Genomic DNA, 25,101 nt, shown 5'->3' on the forward strand with positions numbered 1-25,101 from the left:
CGAGCGGGCAAGATCATCTCTGAACCCTCTCACCCTGGCCACAAACTCTTTGAAGCACTTCCCTCTTAAAGTGACTTCGGACTGTCAAAGCCGCCACAGCTAGACATAAAAACAGCTTTTTACGACGAGCGGTAGCTCTACTCAATCTCCAAAAGTCTGCAGCCTCCTTTTGTTCTGGTATTTTATTTCATTCACATGTTTAAACTATAATGTTTTATTATTAATGTTTAGTGTTTTATGTATCATTCTTAATTGTTACTGTATGTCGTGTTGTTACTTGTGAGCGGAGCAGCAAGGCAAATTACTTGTATGTGAATACTTGGCCAATTAACATATTAATTAATTCATTCATTCATTCATTCTGAATTGTGACCCATGTATTTTTTTTGTCACAACATTTCGACATGATATTTATTACTGCTGTTTTATGATGCCAATAGTCAGTTTTCCTTGCTTACTAATGGTTGTATAATAATCTACCCAGTTACTTGACAGCCATGTTTATTGATGTTTACAGACTGATCATTTCCTCCTCTCAAGGCAAGATAGCAACATTTTATTTTCCATCTCCTGGGAGATTTTTGACCGTAATTTGCATGCATGCTTTTTGATATGGTGGCAGATGTTTATGCTACCCAATCTTTTCCAATCATGTATAAACATTTTGATCTGTATTCATACATCATGTATTAGTCCAGTTACTGTAAATGTATTAGATCTTGACAGAATATGCCACTGATGCAAGATGATGATTTTTTTTACTGCACTTTTCAATATATGCAGATGCTCGCTGAAAGTTACAGTGTTTTATAAGTCACCGGTTCATTTATTTCTCAGACGGAAATGTGGAAAATGGCAATAAAATACATAGCAAAGTAAGAGCAAAAAAAGGCGACAAGAGATAACGTGGATTAGTTTTATAGTGCAGTTCTAATGTTGAGCAAATACTGCCTGTTACACAGAATTCTCTCACTACCTAATGGTGTTCAGGTGCTTCCGGACATTACATTTGCAGTCTCATTTATCTGTGATGCCTTTTCAATTAAGGCCCCTTGCAAATAGAAAGCTCAGCCTATTAGTACTAGGTGAAATGTACGCATATATGCACTTACAGGAAAACATGCAATTGAATATAAGTGGATTGCGTGGATTAGATTCATTTTTTTGTAGACTAACTGCAAACAGGAAGCAGTTGGAAGAGAAGCTCTAATCTTTTATCCTAGCAACCAGCCGGCAACGTGTTTACCAAGATCTTTGACTCAGATCGCTACTGCAGTGGAAAGTGCATCAGAGGGGTATTAAAAAGACAATGGCAAACATCAGGAACTAGATGATCCAGAGAGAAAAGCACTTCATGGTACACTGATAGCTAGTGGTTGAATATCAATCTCAATGTAAACCATTAATCTGCAAATTAAAGACCTTGCCTCCATAGAAAGTAATAGAATGAGATAAAAATATACATGACCACTGGGATTACAGAGCTCATGATATTTGCTATTGCCATCTTCAGATTGCTTTAATAAACATAGAGACTGTTGCTTTTATAGGAACACAGAATTGGTAAACGCAAAAAAACAAAGGACCAAAAATAAAATCCGTGCCAGGAGGAAACATTCAGCAGCCACGACAGCATCTGTGGGGAAAGAAAAAACGAGTTAACATTTCAGGTCGATAACCTATCCTCAAAACTAGGAAAGGTTAGAAATAAGTTAAAAGTTGCAGAGTAGAGTGTAGTGTGGAGAAATAGAAACATAGAAAATAGGTGCAGTAGTAGGCCATTCGGCACTTCAAGCCTGCACCGCCATTCGATATGATCATGGCTGATCATCCAACTCAGTATCCTGTACCTGCCTTCTCTCCATACCCCCTGATCCCTTTAGCCACAAGGGCCACATCTAACTCCCTCTTAAATATAGCCAATGAACTGGCCTCAACTACCTTCTGTGGCAGAGAATTCCACAGATTCACCACTCTCTGTGTAAAAAATGATTTTCCCATCTCGGTCCTAAAAGACTTCCCTCTTATCCTTAAACTGTGACCCCTTGTTCTGGACTTCCCCAACATCGGGAACAATCTTCCTGCATCTAGCCTGTCCAACCCCTTAAGAATTTTGTAAGTTTCTATAAGATCCCCCCTCAATCTTCTAAATTCTAGCGAGTGCAAGCCGAGTCTATCCAGTCTTTCTTCATATGAAAGTCTTGACATCCCAGGATGGAGGGAGAAATGAAGAAAACAAAGGGAATGTCAATGATAGGACGGAGAGCAGGAGAAAACGTACGATGTAAGTGAAGGTGTAGCTGAGTGTTAAACGTCTGAAACAAAACAGGGAATGCCGGGGAATAAGTGACAACTCGCTATTTTAGAAAGAAGGAAAACAAAATTTCACTACATGTTTGTGTCCTTTCACCGAAAGTGGCAAACTCAAAAACAAATGGGAGAGGGTGAATATCTGAAGTTGTAGAATTCAGTCTAGAAAGGAACTGCAGATGCTGGTTTAAATCGAATATATGTTTATCGAAGGTCATGTTTAACTAATCTTCTTGAATTTTTTGAAGAGGTTACTCGGGAAATTGATGAGGGTAAAGCAGTGGATGTTGTGTATATGGACTTCAGTAAGGCCTTTGACAAGGTTCCTCATGGAAGGTTGGTTAAGAAGGTTCAATGGTTGGGTATTAATGGTGGAGTAGCAAGATGGATTCAACAGTGGCTGAATGGGAGATGCCAGAGAGTAATGGTGGATGGTTGTTTGTCAGGTTGGAGGCCAGTGACGAGTGGGGTGCCACAGGGATCTGTGTTGGGTCCACTGTTGTTTGTCATGTACATCAATGATCTGGACGATGGTGTGGTAAATTGGATTAGTAAGTATGCAGATGATACTAAGATAGGTGGGGTTGCGGGTAATGAAGTAGAGTTTCAAAGTCTACAGAGAGATTTATGCCAGTTGGAAGAGTGGGCTGAAAGATGGCAGATGGAGTTTAATGCTGATAAGTGTGAGGTGCTACATCTTGGCAGGACAAATCAAAATAGGACGTACATGGTAAATGGTAGGGAATTGAAGAATGTAGGTGAACAGAGGGATCTGGGAATAACTGTGCACAGTTCCCTGAAAGTTGAATCTCATGTAGATAGGGTGGTAAAGAAAGCTTTTGGTGTGCTGGCCTTTATAAATCAGAGCATTGAGTATAGAAGTTGGGATGTAATGTTAAAATTGTACAAGGCATTGGTGAGGCCAATTCTGGAGTATGGTGTACAATTTTGGTCGCCTAATTATAGGAAGGATGTCAACAAAATAGAGAGAGTACAGAGGAGATTTACTAGAATGTTGCCTGGGTTTCAGCAACTAAGTTACAGAGAAAGGTTGAACAAGTTAGGGCTTTATTCTTTGGAGCGCAGAAGGTTAAGGGGGGACTTGATAGAGGTTTTTAAAATGATGAGAGGGATAGACAGAGTTGACGTGGAAAAGCTTTTCCCACTGAGAGTAGGGAAGATTCAAACAAGGGGACATGACTTGAGAATTAAGGGACTGAAGTTTAGGGGTAACATGAGGGGGAACTTCTTTACTCAGAGAGTGGTAGCTGTGTGGAATGAGCTTCCAGTGAAGGTGGTGGAGGCAGGTTCGTTTTTATCATTTAAAAATAAATTGGATAGTTATATGGATGGGAAAGGAATGGAGGGTTATGGTCTGAGCGCAGGTATATGGGACTAGGGGAGATTATGTGTTCGGCACGGACTAGAGGGGTCGAGATGGCCTGTTTCCGTGCTGTAATTGTTATATGGTTATATTATATGGTTAAACATAAAATGCTGTAGTAACTACGTGGGACAGGCAGCATCTCTGGAGAAAAGGAATGGGTGACGTTTTGGGTCGAGTTGAGTCTAAAGAAGGATCTCAACCCGAAACGTCACCCATTCCTTCTCTCCAGAAATGCTGCCTGTCCCGTTGAGTTGCTTCAGCATTTTGTATCTATCTTTTATAGAATTCAGTGTTGAGTCCTAAAGGCTGTAACCTGTCCAGTTGAAAGATAAGGTGCTCCTCCTTGAGTGTACATCAGAGTTCATTTGAGTAGTGTAAGAGGCCGGGCACAGAGAGGTAAGATTGAGAGAGTCAAGCTTTCGACTCAACAGATATTCTTTAAGAGCCCTATCTAGCTCTCTCTTGAAAGTATACAGAGAACCGGCCCCCACCGCCCTCTGAGGCAGAGAATTCCACAGACTCGCAACTCTCTGTGAGAAAAAGTGTTTCCTCGTCTCCATTCTAAATGGCTTACCCCTTATTCTTAAACTGTGGCCCCTAATTCTGGATTCCCCCAAAATCGGGAACATGTTTCCTGCCTCTAGCGTGTCCAAACCCTTAACAATCTTATATGTTTCAGAATATGATTAACAGAAAGATAAATTAAATATAAAATGCAGGCAAATGTGTGGCTAGATTTAATGTACTGATAAAATGGATAACAAACCCCTGATGAAACACAAAAATATGCTACATGCAACTTTTAAAGGAACTAAGCATGTACATAGAAACATAGAAATTAGGTGCAGGAGTAGGCCATTCGGCCCTTCGAGCCTGCACCGCCATTCAATATGATCATGGCTGATCATCCAACTCAGTATCCCGTACCTGCCTTCTCTCCATACCCTCTGATCCCCTTAGCCACAAGGGCCACATCTAACTCCCTCTTAAATATAGCCAATGAACTGGCCTCGACTACCCTCTGTGGCAGGGAGTTCCAGAGATTCACCACTCTCTGTGTGAAAAAAGTTCTTCTCATCTCGGTTTTAAAGGATTTCCCCCTTATCCTTAAGCTGTGACCCCTTGTCCTGGACTTCCCCAACATCGGGAGCAATCTTCCTGCATCTAGCCTGTCCAACCCCTTAAGAATTTTGTAAGTTTCTATAAGATCCCCTCTCAATCTCCTAAATTCTAGAGAGTATAAACCAAGTCTATCCAGTCTTTCTTCATAAGACAGTCCTGACATCCCAGGAATCAGTCTGGTGAACCTTCTCTGCACTCCCTCTATGGCAATAATGTCCTTCCTCAGATTTGGAGACCAAAACTGTACGCAATACTCCAGGTGTGGTCTCACCAAGACCCTGTACAACTGCAGTAGAACCTCCCTGCTCCTATACTCAAATCCTTTTGCTATGAAAGCTAACATACCATTCGCTTTCTTCACTGCCTGCTGCACCTGCATGCCCACTTTCAATGACTGGTGTACCATGACACCCAGGTCTCGCTGCATCTCCCCTTTTCCTAGTCGGCCACCATTTAGATAATAGTCTGCTTTCCTGTTTTTGCCACCAAAATGGATAACCTCACATTTATCCACATTATACTGCATCTGCCAAACATTTGCCCACTCACCCAGCCTATCCAAGTCACCTTGCAGTCTCCTAGCATCCTCCTCACAGCTAACACTGCCCCCCAGCTTAGTGTCATCCGCAAACTTGGAGATATTGCCTTCAATTCCCTCATCCAGATCATTAATATATATTGTAAATAGCTGGGGTCCCAGCACTGAGCCTTGCGGTACCCCACTAGTCACTGCCTGCCATTGTGAAAAGGACCCGTTTACTCCTACTCTTTGCTTCCTGTTTGCCAGCCAGTTCTCTATCCACATTGTGTTGTGTCAGCAGATCGAATGCTTTATAGCTCAAAGAATTATATTCAAGGGCCAGGGTGTTAAGAGAAGTTTAGACCAATAATGAAAGCAGATGGCATCTTTCTGTTTTCAATTAAATTGACTTGCTCAAAGGATTTCATTTGGATTGTGGAGGCAGTATCCATAGAAACCGTAGAGCACTTATAATAAAGGGATTTGGATGAAAAATGAGTTATACAGTGCTAAACGGGATGTAAAAACAGAATACAACAGTGTACTGCACATCTTGTTTTTTTCTCATTTCTTCCATTCTAATCATTTATTCCATTTCAATTTCCAAATGTTCCATTGTAACCTTACAATTTCTGTCAATTATTTTATATATTTCTGACTTTTTTTTCACCCCATGAATTGTCAGCAGCCGGACCCACGATAGATTACAAAGGTGTTTTTATAATTATATAATTCATATTTTATCATTCTTTGATGGTGATTGATGCTATCATTCATTTAACCAAGCAGCTTGTATTAAAAGAATTGTGCCTTTGCACAAGTTTAGCTCCATAATGACCGTAGTATACAGACATTAAAGGGTTTAAATGATGTGTGCCAGCGAGATATGCATCACAGAGTCAGCGTTGCCATTATATTATGGATGCCGTTTCACTGATTAAATCATGTAAGCAGTACAATAGGGCCAAATAGCCTCCAGGTAGGTGGCTAATGAGATCTGCCACATGCTGTGGGTGACAGAGGCTATTTTAGCCCTTTATTTTTACATTTGACTCCAACCAGGCAAAAGCCCCAGACAGCAATTACCTCTCCCGTTTAGGCAATGCCTTGCTTCACAAGGCTGAGGCTTTCTATTCGTGGACAAGGTGACTCATCTCTTTTTGCCTTGGGTACAAATCGGAAGGCACTGTGGGCATAGAGAACTTCCCTGTGGTGCAGCGAGTTATTGTGGCCACATTGCATTAAATGCTTCACTGTAACCACAAGAGTTTTCAGTCCATTTAAAATATAAATTTTGCCCAGAAAATACCGATGATCAACATAAGGCACCCAGGGAGTTTGCATGGACCCTTCTCTTGTAGCAGGTAAGCTGCTTTCCTGCCTTATATATCTGGCACTGGATTCTTGTCAGGACTCCAACAACAAGAAGAATATGCTTATAAAGATGCGAACCATGTAATGCAAGAAAAATATTGGAGACTATCCCAGTGCCATTGAAACTATTTTTTAGAGGTATTGGGCAGACTGGAGAGTCACTCATTAGGGTCTCCCCTTTTATCATGAGCTGCTACGTTCTACACTCCTGACCAAGTGCGTTGACATAATCTTGCTCACAGTGTGCACACGAGCAGTTGATGGGAATGTAGAGAGAATAGATAACTGGGAAAATTAGTGAGGAAGTGGCATTCTCATGTGAGCCAGTATGATCATGGCTGATCATCCAACTCAGTATCCTGTACCTGCCTTCTCTCCATACCCCCTGATCCCTTTAGCCATAAGGGCCACATCTAACTCCCTCTTAAATATAGCCAATGAACTGGCCTCAACTACCTTCTGTGGCAGAGAATTCCAGAGATTCACCACTCTCTGTATAAAAAATGTTTTTCTCATCTCAGTTCTAAAAGATTTCCCCTTTATCCTTAAACTGTGACCCCTTGTTCTGGACTTCCCCAACATCGGGAACAATCTTCCTGCATCTAGCCTGTCCAACCCCTTAAGAATTTTGTAAGTTTCTATAAGATCCCCCCTCAATCTTCTAAATTCTAGTGAGTATAAGCCGAGTCTATCCAGTCTTTCTTCATATGAAAGTCCTGACATCCCAGGAATCAGTCTGGTGAACCTTGTCTGTACTCCCTCTATGGCAAGAATGTCCTTCCTCAGATTAGGAGACCAAAACTGTACGCATTACTCCAGGTGTGGTCTCACGAAGACCCTGTACAACTGCAATAGAACCTCCCTGCTCTTATACTCAAATGGGAAACATGGGAATATGGAGGAATAGGAGAAAAGTGTGGTGTGGATGAAGCAGGAGAAGGAAAAGGCAGAAGGATAAGATGGAATGCAATGACGTGCCCTTTTTGGCCAAGTTGTAACAAACCTTAGCATCATCAGCAAATGAAGCACTGTGCCTCCAAGTAAGAAGACCTGGATAAGGTTCAAGATGGGTACTGATAATTCTTATTTGACTAATGTCAAGTACTCATCAGGCAATGCCCACCTCCAACACAAGGGACTCTTGATGCTCATGGATGACATGACAATTACTGTTGAACACGTGGAAGTGGCTGAATGATAAAACAGTCATGGTTGAATAGCTGGAAGTACATGAAATTCGCAAGAAATCAGTGTGACACTTGAAGTGGAAATTCAGTTGATGAACACTGACTCAAGTGAATGATATGGATTTATTGCTTGCACCATCATGTGAGGTCAGCGGATCATTGTGGGGAAATGAAAAGTGTACAGTTCAAATACTGATAAAGGTGGTGTCTTGTCTCCATTCCATCAATCCCAAAGGTGTGCAGGTTTGTAGGTTAATTGGCATTTGTAAATTTGTGCTTAGTGTATAGGGAGTGGATGTGAAAGTGGGATACATAGAACTCGTGTTAAACGGTTATTGATAGTCGGTATGGATTTGATGGGTCAAAGGGTTTGTTTCCATGTTGTATCTTTCAATCAATCAGTGCATCGCGAAATGTGTTGAAAACTGGGATCTCAGCTTATTTAATGCTATGGCATTATTTCCAAATAGCTTCCCAAACTTTGCTCTGGGTTTCAGTGAGGTGCAAGCATCATTTCAACAGGCATTAACCAGATTCTGCCTAAATTTAATCCCAGTGATCGGCATGATTACAATGAACATGAGATTTGATTGTGGGTGAATTCTACAATTGTGGAACCATATAATAACCATATAACAATGACAGCACGGAAACAGGCCATCTCGGCCCTACAAGTCCGTGCCGAACAACTTTTTCCCCTTAGTCCCACCTGTCTGCACTCATACCATAACCCTCCATTCCCTTCTCATCCATATGCCTATCCAATTTATTTTTAAATGATACCAACGAACCTGCTGCCACCACTTCCACTGGAAGCTCATTCCACACCGCTACCACTCTCTGAGTAAAGAAGTTCCCCCTCATGTTACCCCTAAACTTCTGTCCCTTAATTCTGAAGTCATGTCCTCTTGTTTGAATCTTCCCTATTCTCAAAGGGAAAAGCTTGATCACATCAACTCTGTCTATCCCTCTCATCATTTTAAAGACCTCTATCAAGTCCCCCCTTAACCTTCTGCGCTCCAGAGAATAAAGACCTAACTTATTCAACCTATCTCTGTAACTTAGTTGTTGAAACCCAGGCAACATTCTAGTAAATCTCCTCTGTACTCTCTCTATTTTGTTGACATCCTTCCTATAATTGGGCGACCAAAATTGTACACCATACTCCAGATTTGGTCTCACCAATGCCTTGTACAATTTTAACATTACATCCCAGCGAGGGATTTGAATGTATCTTGTACTGGATCAAATGAATGCTGCCAAAATTTGGCTACAATGTCCAGACAAGACCTAACTAGCAATTTATAAAATATTAAATGTCTTGCTTTTGGATTCTGTGCCTCTACTTGCAAGTTAGTTACACACAGTTTAGCCTTCTGACGAAGCTTATACACATATACCCCTGTGGTTTTCTGTACCCTCTTTAAAATTGTTTAATTTTGTTCATAGTATGTCACCACTCAGCAAATGCCAAACTTTTCACTTCACCATATCGAATGTTGTCACCACGCACCTCCATATTCCACCAATCTGCCTCCCATAGTCTGAGAGTTGTTGATATTGGACCTGTTCATTAAAGCAATGGATTCAAAGCAATTAGTCAAGAATAGAGGCAATGCAAAGTTGCCACAAGTTTTATGAAAAAACATGAGGACTTCGATCCATACATACTCACAAGCCCTTGTCCTGATGCAGGTCCTAGGCATACCATTCATTTTTAGGTGAAACCTCTGGATTGAAAACACTTTGGTTCCACTCTAGTTCTGAGGAGAGGAAGTAGTCTGGGTGTGAATTGTTTTATAACAGGGTCATCAATGAAGACCAATCACTACCATTTTCTTGACAGGTTAGTTATGACACAAAATCAACTTCTGCCTCCAGCCTGGGATCCAACACCCAAGAATGGAGGAGGCAGCAGAAAGTGGTGAGCATTGCCCAGTCCATCACGGATATTGACTTCCTCACAATGGAATGGATCTACAGGAAGCGCTGCCAAAGGAAAGGTTGGTGTGGATATAATAGCATCAAAAATCCACACCAACCTGACCATCCTCTTATCTCACTGCTACCATCGGGAAGAATGAACAGGAGGAGCCTGAGAACCCCAATGTCCAAGGTTCACGAACCGCTTCTTCCCATCAACCAAAAGGCTTTTGAACTGCAGTTCACAACCCTAACCACAACCCTAACCACAACCCTAACCACAACCCTAACCACAACCCTAACCACAACCCTACCTTAGGAATCTTCCACAATGGACTTTGTTTAGGTTGCACCACATACTTTGGTTTAAGTATTATGATCTAGATCAGTGGTTCTCAACCTTTTTTCAGTGATGTACCCCCTGTGAAATATTTTTTCAGCCAAGTACCCCCTAACCAGCGCAAAAATATAGGCCTACATATATGTAGGCCTATATTTTAAAATCTCACGTACCCCCTGGAGTGCCTTCACGTACCCCCAGGGGTGCGCGTACCCCCATTTGAGAACCACTGCTCTAGATAACTAGTATTATTAACAATTATTAATATTAGTATTATTGATTACTGTATATTTATTTGTTATGGTGTTGTGCTAATGTGCCTGGAAAGATTTTTCTGTCTTCCCTGAATTCTTTCCAGCTTAATGACTTCCTTCCTGTGGTAGAGTGATCAAAACTGACCACAATATTCCAAATGTGGCCTCGCCGATGTCTTGTACAATTGTAACATAACATCCTAACTTCCATGCTCAATAACCTGACTGATTGCAGTAATGTACCAAAAGCTTTATTTTCCCTATCTACCTTCCATGTTCATGGAACTGTCATCAGTGATAGGACCACAATTAGGCCATTCGGCCCATCAAGCCTACTCTGCCATTCAATCATGGCTGATCTATCTCTCCCTCCTAAACCCATTCGCCTGCCTTTGCCCCCATATCCCTTAACACCCGTACTAATCAACGATTATGTACCTGTACTCCTAGATATCTCTGCTCTACAACACTCCCCAGGGCCCTGGTTTGACATCAGCCTGGCACTGGAGAGGTTGATAAATTAGATGGGTAAGCATAGAACCAGAGAGTGCAGTCCTGCATACAGGTACTATATTGGATGGGCAGCTGAGGATTACATTGATGTTTTCAAAGTGTATTATCATGATTCTAGACCATGATGACGATGGTGGAATGACCCTGAAGATGCAGCGGAATAGCAACTGGTTGTCAGGCTCATTTTTCGGAGAAAACGAGCAGCCACGTGCTGGACAACGAAACACAAAGTGCTGGAGTAACTCAGTGGGTCAGGCAGCATCTCTGGAGGACATGGGTAGGTGACATTCCAGATTGCGACCCTTCTTCAGACTGATTATAGAAGAGGGGGGAAAGCTGTAAAAGAGCCGGGGGTGTGACAAAGGCTGGCAAATGATAGGTGGATATAGGTGAAGGGATGGACGCAAAATGCTGGAGTAACTCAGCGGGTCAGGCAGCATCTTTGGAGAAAGGGAATAGGTGATGTTTCGGGTCAAAACCCTTCATCAGACTGAGCATGACTCAGGGGGTTCTCCCTGTATGAAAAAAAAGTAATTTCAATGTACTTAATGCCCCTGTCCCACTTAGGAAACCTGAATGGAAATCTCTGGAGACTTTGCGCCCCACCCAAGGTTTCTGTGCGGTTCCCGGAGGTTGCAGGTGGTTGCCGGAGGTTGCAGGTAGTGGAAGCAGGTAGGGAGACTGACAAAAACCTCCGTGAACCGCACGGAAACGTTGGGTGGGGCGCAAAGTCTCCAGAGGTTTCCGTTCAGGTTTCCTAAGTGGGACAGGGGCACAAGTACACATGACATGAAGATACCATTAAACCATTGATTGAACCATAGTGCAACCAAAGACACAGCCCACGGAAGATCATAGTTGCTGAGGTTAATGCATGTATTGTTCACGAGCCTGATTGTTACTGGCAAGAAGCTGTTCTTGAACCTGGTGGGCAGGGTTTTCAGGCTCCTGCACCTTCTTCCCAGTGGTGGTGGTAGTGGAGAAATGAGAGCATGGACAGAATGGAGCAGCTGGGCTTGTACACTCTGGAGTTTAGAAGGATGAGGGGGGAATCTCATTGAAACATATAAGATTGCTAAGGGTTTGGACACGCTGGAGGCAGGAAACATGTTCCCGATGTTGGGGGAGTCCAGAACCAGGGGCCACCGTTTAAGAATAAGGAGCAAACCATTTAGAATGGAGACGAGGAAACACTTTTTCTCACAGAGAGTGGTGAGTCTGTGGAATTCTCTGACTCAGAGGGCGGTGGAGGCAGGTTCTCTGGATGCTTTCAAGAGAGAGCTAGATAAGGCTCTTAAAAATAGCGGAGTCAGGGGATATGGGGAGCAGGCAGGAACGGGGTACTGATTGGGGATGATCAGCCATGATCACATTGAATGGCGGTGCTGGCTCGAAGGGCCGAATGGCCTACTCCTGCACCAATTGCCTATTGTCTATTGTCTATTGTGTGGGTGCAGCCCAACGGTATGAACATTGAATCCTCCAGTTTTAGCTGATGCTTCCTGTCCCTTTCCTGTGCCCTGTCCCCACCCCGGTGCACACCCGTTTGTCCCACCATCCTGCCCTTCTTCCCCACTATATCCCCTTCTCCCTATCTCCCTCCCTAGGGTTTTACATTTGCCTGTGTGTGAATGTGTGTGAGTGATTGGTGGTGGTCGGAGGGGCCGTAGGCGCAGATTGGCAGCCACGCTTCCGTCAGTCTGCCCCAGGGCAGCTGTGGCTACAGAAGTAACTTACCACCACCGAGTGTGACTGAGGAGTGAATGAATAATGCGATGTAAAGCTCCTTGAGTATTAGAAAGGCGCTATATAAATCCCATACATTATTATTATTATTATTACATTTCATTCCTCTTCTCTCATCTATCTTTTTGTCTCCTTTTCATTACTCGCCTTTGTCACTTAGTCCACCCACCTGCCAACCAAATCCCCTCATCTGTGTTCCACATATCACTTGCCCAGCTTTGTCCCATCCCTGCTTCATGTTTCCAGCTTTCTCCTCCCGAATACAATCGGTCTGAAGAAGTGCCCCGCCCCAAAACGTCCTTCCCCAGATGCTGCCTGACCCGTTGAGCTCCCCCCAGCACTTTATGTTTTGCTCATAAGTCTCTTACGTGTTGCTTTGGACTGGCAGATGTGTAATTTTATCGAGCCAGTGGCACCCAAGCTGGAGTTACATTGAAGTCCTTTATATTCCTTGGCAAGCTGATGATGGGAGCATGCCAGCTGGCAAGGGGAAAAAGCCACCCCATGTAAGCGTTTTGATAGCCCAAAAATCACCTTGTCACAAACAGGTCCACTTCAGTCTCAGATTGCAGTTTTCATTCCAGAGTCATATGGAAGCACTGAGCTGAGAGCCCTGCCATAAATTAATATTTAGTTTCTTCCAAATATTAAGCAAACACATTTAAATATTGAAACATATGCAAGTATACAAAAACATAGATATACTGTAGACGTCTGCAGATATTGTGGACAGTACTAAGAGTATCAGGAGCAGATGGAAATTTCAATGTTATTTCAATGAAGCAAACAGAAATAGATTAACATAGACTGATTCAAGCAGTCTGAATTTTAATCTTTCCCAGCGAAGGCCTGGCCTCAGATTAAGGCCCATAATACCAGATAAGCAGATATTGCAGGAATAGCATTACATTCGTTATTACTGGAGTGTTTTCAACAACAACACAACCAACTTTATTTTGTGTCACACCTTAATATAATAAAATGAACCAAATGTCTTCAAATTTAAAAAAGTATTGCCAAGCCACTTCAAGGGATATGTGCTCTGACCAAAGAGGCGGTCACAGTTATAGTATTAAAGAGTGTTTGTTTGTTCATTGAGTGTAGAAATCACAGGCATTTATTGTTCAACCCCAATTACCCCTTGAATGGAGGAGATAGTTGAAGATCAACCTCGTTGGTGAATCTGGAATCTTAAATAAATCACACTGGCAAGGTTGGCACATTTCATAAGTTCGTAATGTAAGGGAGCAGAATTAGGCTGTTCAGCACATCAAGTCTACTCCGCCATTCAATCATGTCCAATCTACCTTTCCCTCTCAACCTCACTCTCCTGCCTTCTCTCCATAACCCCTAACACACGTACTAATCAAGAATCTGTCGATCTCCAGATTTCCAGATCTCCAGACGACTTCAGAGCCGTCTGTGGCAATTAATTCCACAGGTTCATCACCCTCAGACTAAAGACTATTTCTAAAGACTCAGACTATTTCTTTCCCTCCATGGCAATAGTGAACCATGTAGTCTTTTACAACAAACCAGCAATTTCACAGTTACTATTACTGAGAATGACATTTATTTTAAAATCCAAAGTCATTTAATTACTTTCTAATTAAATTCCTCATCTGCCGTTTTGGGACTTTGCATGTCGCGTGTCTCTGCATTAATGGTCTTGAACTCTGGCAGCAAGTCCAGTAACTTAAACACAATAATATTATATCCTGAGAAACATAGAAACATAGAAAATAGGTGCAGGAGTAGGCCATTCGGCCCTTCGAGCCTGCACCGCCATTCAATATGATCATGGCTGATCATCCAACTCAGTATCCTGTACCTGCCTTCCCTTCATACCCCCTGATCCCTTTAGCCACAAGGGCCACATCTAACTCCCTCTTAAATATAGCCAATGAACTGGCCTCAACTACCTTCTGTGCCAGAAAATTCCAGAGATTCACCACTCTCTGTGTGAAAAATGTTTTTCTCATCTCGGTTCTAAAAGATTTCCCCGTTATCCTTAAACTGTGACCCCTTGTTCTGGACTTCCCCAACATCGGGAAAAATCTTCCTGCATCTAGCCTGTCCAACCCCTTAAGAATTTTGTAAGTTTCAATAAGATCCCTCCTCAATCTTCTAAATTCTAGCGAGTACAAGCCGAGTCTATCCAGTCTTTCTTCATATGAAAGTCCTGACATCCCAGGAATCAGTCTGGTGAACCTTCTCTGTACTCCCTCTAAGGCAAGAATATCTTTCCTCAGATTAGGAGACCAAAACTGTACACAATACTCCAGGTGTGGTCTCACCAAGACCCTGTACAACTGCAGTAGAATCTCCCTGCTCCTATACTCAAATCCTTTTGAAAGGTCAGAGAATGGTTGGATGTGAATTCTAGAGTTGTGGGGGAGGGAGTCAGCAATATTGACACAGTTAAACAGAGATGGCCAGGAGGCAAGATTTGGGAGAAAATAGACAATCTGAGATAACACAACATTTTCCAACACTTTCACTATTTGATAATCCATTCTTACTTAGTTTTTGGTGATTTTCTCTATTTCTTATTTCACTGATTTTGCCACTTTAATTTATTTTATTTTCCTTCAATGTTTGGATACCACTCCTACTTCAGTGAGTGGTCAAGCATCCTTCTCCTTTCCCAACTAGACGCTTGGTGATTTGTGCTTAAAACTCAACCTAAGCTGAGCCCAAGACTAAAAAAAGAATGGAGCAGTCCCTTTGAGCACAGAGAATGGTCGAATCCTCAGGCCAGAGCAGATCATTACCAAAGTACACCAGCACTGAGCACACAATCAAATTTGGAGTCTATGGAGTAAATGACAAAGCATTTCTCAAGCCATTCCTGAAGTTTTTGCATCTGTTGGGGTGCAATAATCATTTGTACATCTAGAACACTGTAACTTGAGAACAATACAACTATTGCATGCAGCCTGGAAATATAAATATGATGTGCTTCACAGCAATGGAGCTGAAATGTGTCAAGAATCCCAAGAAAACCAGAGACATCACCCAAAAATGTGAGTATGAGCTGCTTCCAGACCTGCCACTGCTAACAGCCCATAAACATACAAGTTAAGCCTCTGCTAGCTCCCATTTCAAAAGCAAGAATGTCGATTTTCGTGCGGTTGAGTTCTGAAGAAGAGGAATTATTAAGTGTGCTTTGATGATATGAAAGGTGGATAAATCGCCACGGTCTGATGAAATGTATTCCAGGCTGCTGCACGAGGCAAGAATGGAAGTTGCTGATGCTCTGGCAGAAATGTTGAGGTCTTCTTTTGTTCATGAAAGGCAGTAGGAATAACCTGGATAATTACAGGCCTGTGTGTCCAATGTCAATGGTAGGAACATTAGTAGCAAGTTTGCTGATTATACAAATATTAGTGGTTTTGCAGATAGTGAAGATGGTTGTATAAGATTGCAGCAGGATCAGGATCGATTGGACAGGTGGCGGAGGAATGGTTGATGGGATTTAATACAGAGAAGTGTGAGGTGTTGCATTTTGGGATGTCGAACAAGGGAAGGACCTACACAGTAAATGGTAGGCACCTGGGTAGTGTTGTGGAGCAGAGGGATCTAGGAGTACAGGTGCATGGTTCCTTGAAGGTCGAGTCGCAGGTAGATAAGGTGGTCAAAAAAGCTTTAGGTACTTTGGCCTTCATCAGTCAGAGTATTGAGTACATGTTCAGTTCTGGGCACCATGTTATAGGAAAGATATTGTCAAGCTTGAAAGGGTTCAGAAAAGATTTATGAGGATGTTGCCAGGACTAGAGGGTATGAACTTTTGGGAGAGGTTGAGTAGGCTGGATCTCTATTCCATGGAGCGCAGGAGGATGAGGAGTGATCTTATAGAGGTGTACAGGTGAGGAATAGATCGGGTAGATGCACAGAATCTCTTAGGAATCCGAGGGTTATCTTTTTGACACAAAGGGTGGTGGGTGTATGAAACAAGCTGCCAGAGGATTAGTTGAGGCTGGGACTATCCCATCGTTTAAGAAACAGTTAGACAGGTATATGGACAGGACAGGTTTGGAGGGATATGGACCAAGCGCAGGCAAGTGGGACTAGTGTAGCTTGTTGGCTGGTGTGGGCGAGTTGGGACGAAGGGCCTGTTTCCACACTGTATCACTCTATGACTATGATTATTATTGCTAAAAATTCTAAATTAGGTTATTATATGGATGTCACTTTAATATGAGGTTTGCAACTTTGTTTTTCCCATTCAACTCCAACTCTAACCTGTCTGTCTGTTGCCACCAGCACAGTTATAATGTGTCCCAACACAATGCTTGATGGACGTTACATCTTGCCTAAGCACGTGGCAGCATTCCAACTAAGTATCGATTTCTCCAATGTTGTAGGTGATTCTTGTTTTGTCTGCATCATATCTGGCTATTTCTGCCTGTCATCATTATCTCAGTTTCCCTCTTTCTATATAGTCTCATCTGCTGGACATGTTCCACAACCTTAGTCATACAAAGAAGCATAATCTGGTTTTAACATCCCTTACTGCCAAATCTGAAATGAAAAAAAATATACTGGAAATTAACAGCAAGTCAGGCAGCATTTGTTAGCAGAGAAACAGTTAACTTGTCAGATCCAAGACCCCGTTCTTGAGTGAAAAGCTTTTTATTTATTGCATGTTTCTGCTGACTGGATAGCATGCAACAAAAAAAAGCTTTTAAAAATAAAGAGAGAATGGAGCGGCTGGGCTTGTACACTCTGGAGTTTAGAAGGATGAAAGGTTATTTATTGAAACATATAAGATTATTAAGGGTTTGGACACGCTAGAGGCAGGAAACATGTTCCCGATGTTGGGGGAGTCCAGAACCAGGGGCCACAGTTTAAGAATAAGGTGTAAGCCATTTAGAACGGAGATGAGGAAACCCTTTTTCACACAGAGAGTTGTGAGTCTGTGGAATTCTCTGCCTCATAGGGCGGTGAAGGCCGGTTCTCTGAATACTTTCAAGAGAGAGCTAGATAGAGCTCTTAAAGATAGCGGAGTCAGGGGATATGGGGAGAAGGCAGGAACGGGGTACTGATTAGGGATGATCACCCATGATCATATTGAATGGCGGTGCTGGCTCGAAGGGCCGAATGGCCTACTCCTGCACCTATTGTCTATTGTCAACTGTACTGTACTGTACTGTACTGTCTACTGTACTCCAGTACACGTGACAATGAAGTAAACTAAACTAAACTAAACTCTTGCTATTGAGAGAGTGCAGCGTAGGTTCAACAGGTTAATTCCCGGGATGGTTGGACTGACATATGATGAAAGAATGGAGCGGATGGGCTTATATTCACCGGAATTTAGAAGGATCTGATAGAGACATATAAAATTCTTAAGGGATTGGACTGCTAGATGCAGGAAAAATGTTCCTGATGTTGAGGGAGTCCAGAACCAGGGATCACAGTTTAAGAATAAGGGGTAGACAATTTAGGACTGAGATGAGGAAAAACATAGAAACATAGAAAATAGGTGCAGGAGTAGGCCATTCGGCCCTTCGAGCCTGCACCGCCATTCAATATGATCGTGGCTGATCATCCAACTCAGTATCCTGTACCTGCCTTCTCTCCATACCCCCTGATCCCTTTAGCCACAAGGGCCGCATCTAACTCCCTCTTAAATAGAGCCAATGAACTGGCCTCAACTACATTCAGTGGCAGAGAATTCCAGAGATTCACCACTCTCTGTGTGAAAAATGTTTTTCTCATCTCGGTCCTAAAAGATTTCCCCTTTATCCTTAAACTGTGACCCCTTCTTCTGGGCTTCCCCAACATCGGGAACAATCTTCCTGCATCTAGCCTGTCCAACCCCCTAAGAATTTTGTAAGTTTCTATAAGATCCCCCCTCAATCTCCTAAATTCTAGCGAGTACAAGCCGAGTCTATCCAGTCTTTCTTCATATGAAAGTCCTGACATCCCAGGATTCAGTCTGGAGGACCTTCTCTGTACTCCCTCTATGGCAAGAATTTCCTTCCTCAGATTAGAGACCAAAACTGTACGCAATACTCCAGGCGTGGTCTCACCAAGACCCTGTACAACTGCAGTAGAACCTCCCTGCTCCTATACTCAAATCCTTTTGCTATGAATGCCAATCTTTTCACCCAGAGAGTTGTGAAGCTGTGGAATTCTCTGCCACAGAAGGCAGTGGAGGCCAATTCACTGGATGTATTCAAGAGAGAGTTAGATATATATCTCTTGGGGCTAACGGAATCAAGGGATATGGGGAGAAAGCAGGAATGGGGTACTGATTCTGGATGATCAGCCATGATCATATTGAATGGCAGTGCTCCACCTGCACCTACTTTCTATTTTTCTATGTTTCTCTGTTTAAACTAAACTAAACTAGGTCATCTGGTCTCACTGTCAGAGATATTCCCTTTGTTCTACCCACCCCAGCTCTCTGCCTTTTTGGCTGCAAAGATCTTGTGTTTTGTGTTTTGAATTGAATTCTGTCTTTACTTTGTGTACTAGTCATGTCTCTACTATTTATTTCATTCCCCTTACATGTTTTTGCTCTACCTGCTAAATTTTTGTAAGGTGTCCTTGAGACTCTTGAAAGGCGCCCATAAATAAAATGTATTATTATTATTATTAAAGATCTATGTTATTTTCTCTCTTTCCCAATTCTGATGAGGGGTCTTGAACCTGACATGTTTCTCTCTCAACAACTGCTGCCTGACCTGCTGATCATTTCCAGCATTTTTCTGTTTTTATCTCAGATTTCCATCCGCTGCAGCATTTTTAAAATTTTCCGTTTAAATAACGAGAACTATTTTTACATAACAGAGGTGGCTCTGTCCAGAGAACACAGGTTTCAGTTAAAAAGTTCAGACAGCAATTAAGCAACATTTTTTGCATCCAGAGAGCAATTGAAATCTGGAAATCACTGCCAGAGGTGCGTTGGAGCCAGGTATACCCAAAGCATCCACCCTTCAAGGTGAAGGGGAAAATATTTAATAGGAATCTGAGGGGTAACTTTTTTACACAAAGGATGGTGGGTGTATGGAACAAACTGCCAGAGGAGGTAGTTGAGGCTGGGACTATCCCAATATTTAAAAATCAGTTAGACAGGTACATGGATAGGAGAGGTTTGGAGGGATATGGCCCAAATGCAGGCATGTGGGGCTAGTGTTGCTGGGACATGATGTGGGCAAGTTGAGCCAAAGTGCCTGTTTCCACACTGTATCACTCTATAACTCTAAGACTCTATGACAATCACTTGTCAGTCTTCACCCCATCCCTACCTCTCTTTTCTAGCTTTCTACATTTGTCTGAAGAAGGGTCACAGCGTGAAATATCACCTGCCCATTTCCCCCCTGATCGTCCTGCCTTTGATTTATGTTCTACCTCTCTCCTGTATGCACTCATTTGTGTTCCCACTCAACACCCTGCTACCTGTAGCTGTCTCCATCGTAAAACGTTCACTTTTTGTTTGTAGACTTAATAAGCTGCAGATGCAGAAATCTTGAGCAAAAAAAACAAACTGCTCGAGGAACACGTAAAAACAAGGAACTGCAGATGCTGGTTTTCAATAAAAAAGACACAAAGTGCTGGAGTAACTCAGTGGGTCAGGCAACTTCCCTGGAGAACATAGATAGGTAACATTTTGTGTCAGGGACTTTCTTCAGACTGATTGTGGCAGGGAGGCGAAGGAAACCTGGAAAAGGGGAGGGGCAGGACAAAGCCAAACATGTCTCAGGTGGAAGGTACACAAAAATGCTGGAGAAACTCAGCGGGTGCAGCAGCATCTATGGAGCGAAGGAAATAGGTGACGTTTCGGGCCAAAACCCTTCTTCAGACGGATCTAGGTGAGGGGGGCTTTGTACCAACCCCATCCCTCCTCCCCTTTCTTTCTCTGCACTTCCCCGTTTCCCCCCTCCCCCCCCCCCCCCCCAAACATGCATCCCACCCCCTTCCCTTCCACCAACATTCTTCCTCTGGCTTCACACTCTGCAGCTCTTCTATCCTTATCTCATACCTATAAGAGCCTGTCCCACGTGGGCGACCTAATCCGCGAGTTCTGGTGAGTTTGCCCTCGACTCATACTCGCGGCATGGCCGACACAAGGTCGTGTGAGGTCTTCATAACTCTCCTTCATGCTCGAGAGTGGTCTCCACGTACTCGAGGCCTCAGCTAGGTCGCGGCGTTTTTTTCAATGTGTTTAAAAATGTCCACGAGTAAAAAAAGTTCGCCATGGAAAAAATCTATACTTTTTTTATTCGTCGGTTTAGTCACAGTAGGTTGTAGTAGGCCGGCCGGCATGTTAGTTGTAGGTAATCTAGGGTAATCAAAGGTAGTCGAGGGTAGTCGTAGATAGTCTTCATCATAGTCGAAGGGAGGTGGAAGGAGGTCATCTTCACTCTCCACTATTCGGTGTCCAATTTTCCCGAAATTAGACGTAGCTAACCGTAGCTAGTCAAAGCCAGTCTTCATCATAGTCGAAGGAGGTCTGCAACATGTTATTTTTTCAAACTCTTCTAAACTCCAAGTAGGTCGCCCAAGTGGGACAGCCCCTTTAGTCTTTTCATCTCTGGCTGTTGTCCAACTACCTGCTTATTCAAATCACCCCTCACCTGTATCCACCTATCACTTGCCACGCTTTGTCCTGCCTGTTGAATGATGAGACCCATACACAGGAGTAATAACTCATAGTCTTTATTGTAACACAAGCGGAGGGAACATTACATGCTACCGTCTCCGTGGTCCGCATCTAGTCTGGCCATGAGATAGTGAGTGCTATAATAAAAGTATTAATATAGTCCAGGGTAGGGATGAAGATCAGGACTGGACTACATATGGAATGTGCAGCATGCATAATATGTGTGGCGATAGATATAGTAAAGGCAGACTAATATGGTTAACCTACACTGCCGCTCCTCTCTTTGAGCTTTCATTCTCCCCTCTCCGCTCCTCGCTCCCCCCTCCCCCCCCCCCAACTCATGCCCGCCTGCCCACCTTCCCTTACTCTTGATTCCTCCAACATCCAAAAGATGTGTGGTTTTGTAGTTCAAGTGGCATCTATGAATTGCCCCTAATATGCAGAGAGTGGAGATCTTTAATTTTGAGAAATCCTAACTTTGTTCCAGTATTTGGTATTTCAATTGGGTGTGTTTAGCCAGGTCTGGATAGAAACGTTCTCATTCAAGATGTATTTAATTAATTAAATCACTTACCATTGTGGGATTTGAACTTACGTTTGATTATTAGTTCAAGTACATCCGGTGATTTTATCACTCTGCACCCTACCGTAATTATTTGAACAAACACAAAGAACCCTCTTTATTGAATGAAGGTTTAAAGCATTCTTAGTGTCCCAGGAAGAGGAAATAAATGCAGGGAGCATCATAGAATTGGCTCACAATCCAGGCCATAAGTGGACTGACTCAGCTCCGTCATAGCAGTCAAAGTGGTATTGCAGTGTATGTCTCAGCAAGAGAGTAAAGTGCAGTTAAGGATTTTGTTTCCAATAACTACAACATGCAGTGTGCTTACGTGGATATAGGCTAGGAATAGGGCTGGGCTTATCTGTAACGCAACCAAAGTTTAATCAGCTGTCAACTCTTGTTAAGGCATATGGAAACGAAATGACATTTAGATAAGAAATGATAAATGGAGAACGAAGGCTATCAATAAACATTGATGGTTTCAATAAAAAAAGGGGGAAATGGAAGTAAAAAACATATCTGAATGTTATAAACATAAGAAATTTTTGCTCTCTGAGTTTACAAAAAAAAGTCAACATTTACAAATACTGAACAATGCTTTCTGAAATTGTCTAAGTTGATTTGAAATCATTGGTTCACCAACCAGCTGTGTATTATTCCAATAACATTGGTATAGGGAGCGCTGATATTTAATTATTCGTACCTTGTGTGTACTTTGGAATACAATTGTATCATTTCAATCTGCCTAATGATTTAATTTGCAGAAATAATTAAGCTCTCGTTTTCTAATACATGGTCCTTGAGTGCCTGTCACATTATCACACTGAAGCAATTTTCATCAAATTAGTTGCAGTGTAGTTTGACATTTTAAATATTCCAGCAATGCAGTTGCATGTATTTGCATTGTATATAAGATTGCCTGGGGAGCTTGGGGAGTAAAAGCCATTTTGAACGGAGACGAGGAAACACTTTTTCTCACAGAGAGTGGTGAGTCTGTGGAATTCTCTGCCTCAGAGGGCGGTGGAGGCAGGTTCTCTGGATGCTTTCAAGAGAGAGCTAGAGAGGGCTCTTAAAAATAGAGGAGTCAGGGGAAATGGGGAGAAGGCAGGAACGGGGTACTGATTGGGGATGATCAGTCATGATCACATTGAATGGCTCGAATGCTGGCTCGAAGGGCCAATAGACAATAGACAATAGGTGCGGTAGCAGGCCATTTGGCCCTTCGAGCCAAAGGCAAGGCAGCTCGCTTTAGCACTCAAAACCAAAGGCAAGGCATCTTGCCTTAGCACGTTCAAAACAAAAGGCAAGGCAGCTTGCTTTAGCACTTTCAAAACCAGGCACATTGCTTTAGCACTTTCAAAACCAAAGGCAACACAGCTTTAGCACTGTCAAACGAAAACACACTTTTGCATTTTCAAACTAGAGTTACGAAGACCTCCTACAACCTCGTGGTGACCATGCTGCGAGTACGAGTCAAGGGCAAACTCGACAGAGGTCGCCAATTAGGTCATGAAAGTGAGACAGGGGCTTTAAGAGGCATTTAGGCAGATTTGTGAGCAGGCAGAGACCATGTGCAGACAAATGCGATTAGATAGATTGGCATCATGATCAGTGCAGGCTAGGTAGGCTGGAGGGCCTGTCACTATACTACACTTTTGTATGTCTAATCTTCTATGTTCATCAGCTTAACATTTAGTTTATCTCAACCATTTCATGCACATAGCATCATACCTTAAAAAATAAAATAGGTTGACAGCAGTCTGAAATTTTGTTCACTGATCTGCATAATAATACCGTACATTAAACGTGCGATCAAGCAAAACTCTATTGCTCAGTAAAGACTATTTTACTATGGAGGCCAAAGAAAATCCATAACCATGCCACATCATTGGTGGGGGCCATTACAAGACTGCAGCATTCAGCTACATCAGGCTCAGTGTAACGATTATTCTGCTGAAGACAAGATCGCAGCATACTCAAATAGTCATAAAAAATGGAAGATGGACACAAAAAGTTGGAGTAACTCAGCGGGACAGGCAGCATCTCTGTTGAGAAGGAATGGGTGACGTTTCGGGTCGAGACCCTTCTTCAGACAGCATGGTCAGTCATGGTCCTACACTTGAGGTTCATCATTGGATACAGAGCTGAAGCAGATACAATTGGATATAGAGCTAAAGCAACTACAGGAACAGTGATATAGAGGCGCAGAAAATATAGGGCCCAGCTAAAGAATGCAGTCTGGTGTTGGAATCTGGGCAAAATATTTTTCTTTTTAAATTTAAAACGACTCCTTATAAAAGAGGCAGGAATTTTCTATTTTTGGTGGGACCTTATAAAAAAATATACTCTGAGTAAATATTTATCAATTTATCAGTGAATTGACACAGTAACTCCAAAATTGGTCGGTTGAAGTCAGATCAGAGATTAACAGGAAACACGTGCTGCTTCATCTATTTTTAACAGGGGAGATCAAAGATTCCATCTTCAAATCTCTTGCAGGAGGATTGATGATGTCTGATTTCATTGTGCAGTCATTATAACTAAATTAGGTATCAACTGGGTTCTCCAGGCCACTGTATATTAGAAGATGGGTGTAAAGCCTAGAAAGCCTGGATAGGGTGGATGTGGAGAGGGTGTTCACACTAGTGGCAGAGTCGAGGACCAGAGGCCATAGCCTCAGAATAAAAGGACATCCCTTTAGAAAGGAGATGAGGAAGAATTTCTTTCGTCAGAGGGTGGTGAATCTGTGGAATTCATTGCCACGGGCCGGGACATCATGGTGGCTCAATGGTGGAGTTGCTGCCTTACACCAGACTACGAGTGCTGTCTGTACGGAGTTTGTACGTTCTCCCCATGAACGCGTGGGTTTTCTCCGAGATCTTCAGCTTCCTCCCACACTCCAAAGACGTAGAGGTATGTAGGTTAATTGGCTTTGTATAAAAATGTAAATTGTCCCTAGTGTGTGTGTGTGTAGGATAGTGTTAATATGCGGGGATCGCTGGGCGGCGCAGACTCGTTGGACGAAGAGCCTGTTTCTGCGTTGTATCTCCAAACTAAACTAAACTAAAGAAGCTGTGGAGGGAAAGTCAATTTTTACGGTAGAGATTGATAGATATTTGATTAGTACGTGTGTCAGGGGTTATGGGGAGAAGGCAGGAGAATGGATTTGAGAGAAAAAGATAGATCGGCCATGAAAAAAAGGCAGAGTAGACTTGATGGGCCAAATGGCCTAATTCTGCTCCTGAA

General features: G+C 42.7%; 1 long non-coding RNA gene across 1 annotated transcript; it reads left to right on the forward strand.

Moving 5' to 3' along the window:
- The first annotated feature begins 1,994 nt into the window (after positions 1-1,994).
- LOC116970638 lies at positions 1,995-25,069 on the forward strand. The gene is made up of 3 exons (XR_004411224.1): positions 1,995-2,005; positions 15,490-15,497; positions 24,942-25,069. It is a non-coding gene; the product is annotated as an uncharacterized LOC116970638 (long non-coding RNA).
- Positions 25,070-25,101: the final 32 nt, after the last annotated feature.

Source organism: Amblyraja radiata, chromosome 3, assembly GCF_010909765.2.
Source record: "Amblyraja radiata isolate CabotCenter1 chromosome 3, sAmbRad1.1.pri, whole genome shotgun sequence".
Lineage (NCBI taxonomy): Eukaryota > Metazoa > Chordata > Chondrichthyes > Rajiformes > Rajidae > Amblyraja > Amblyraja radiata.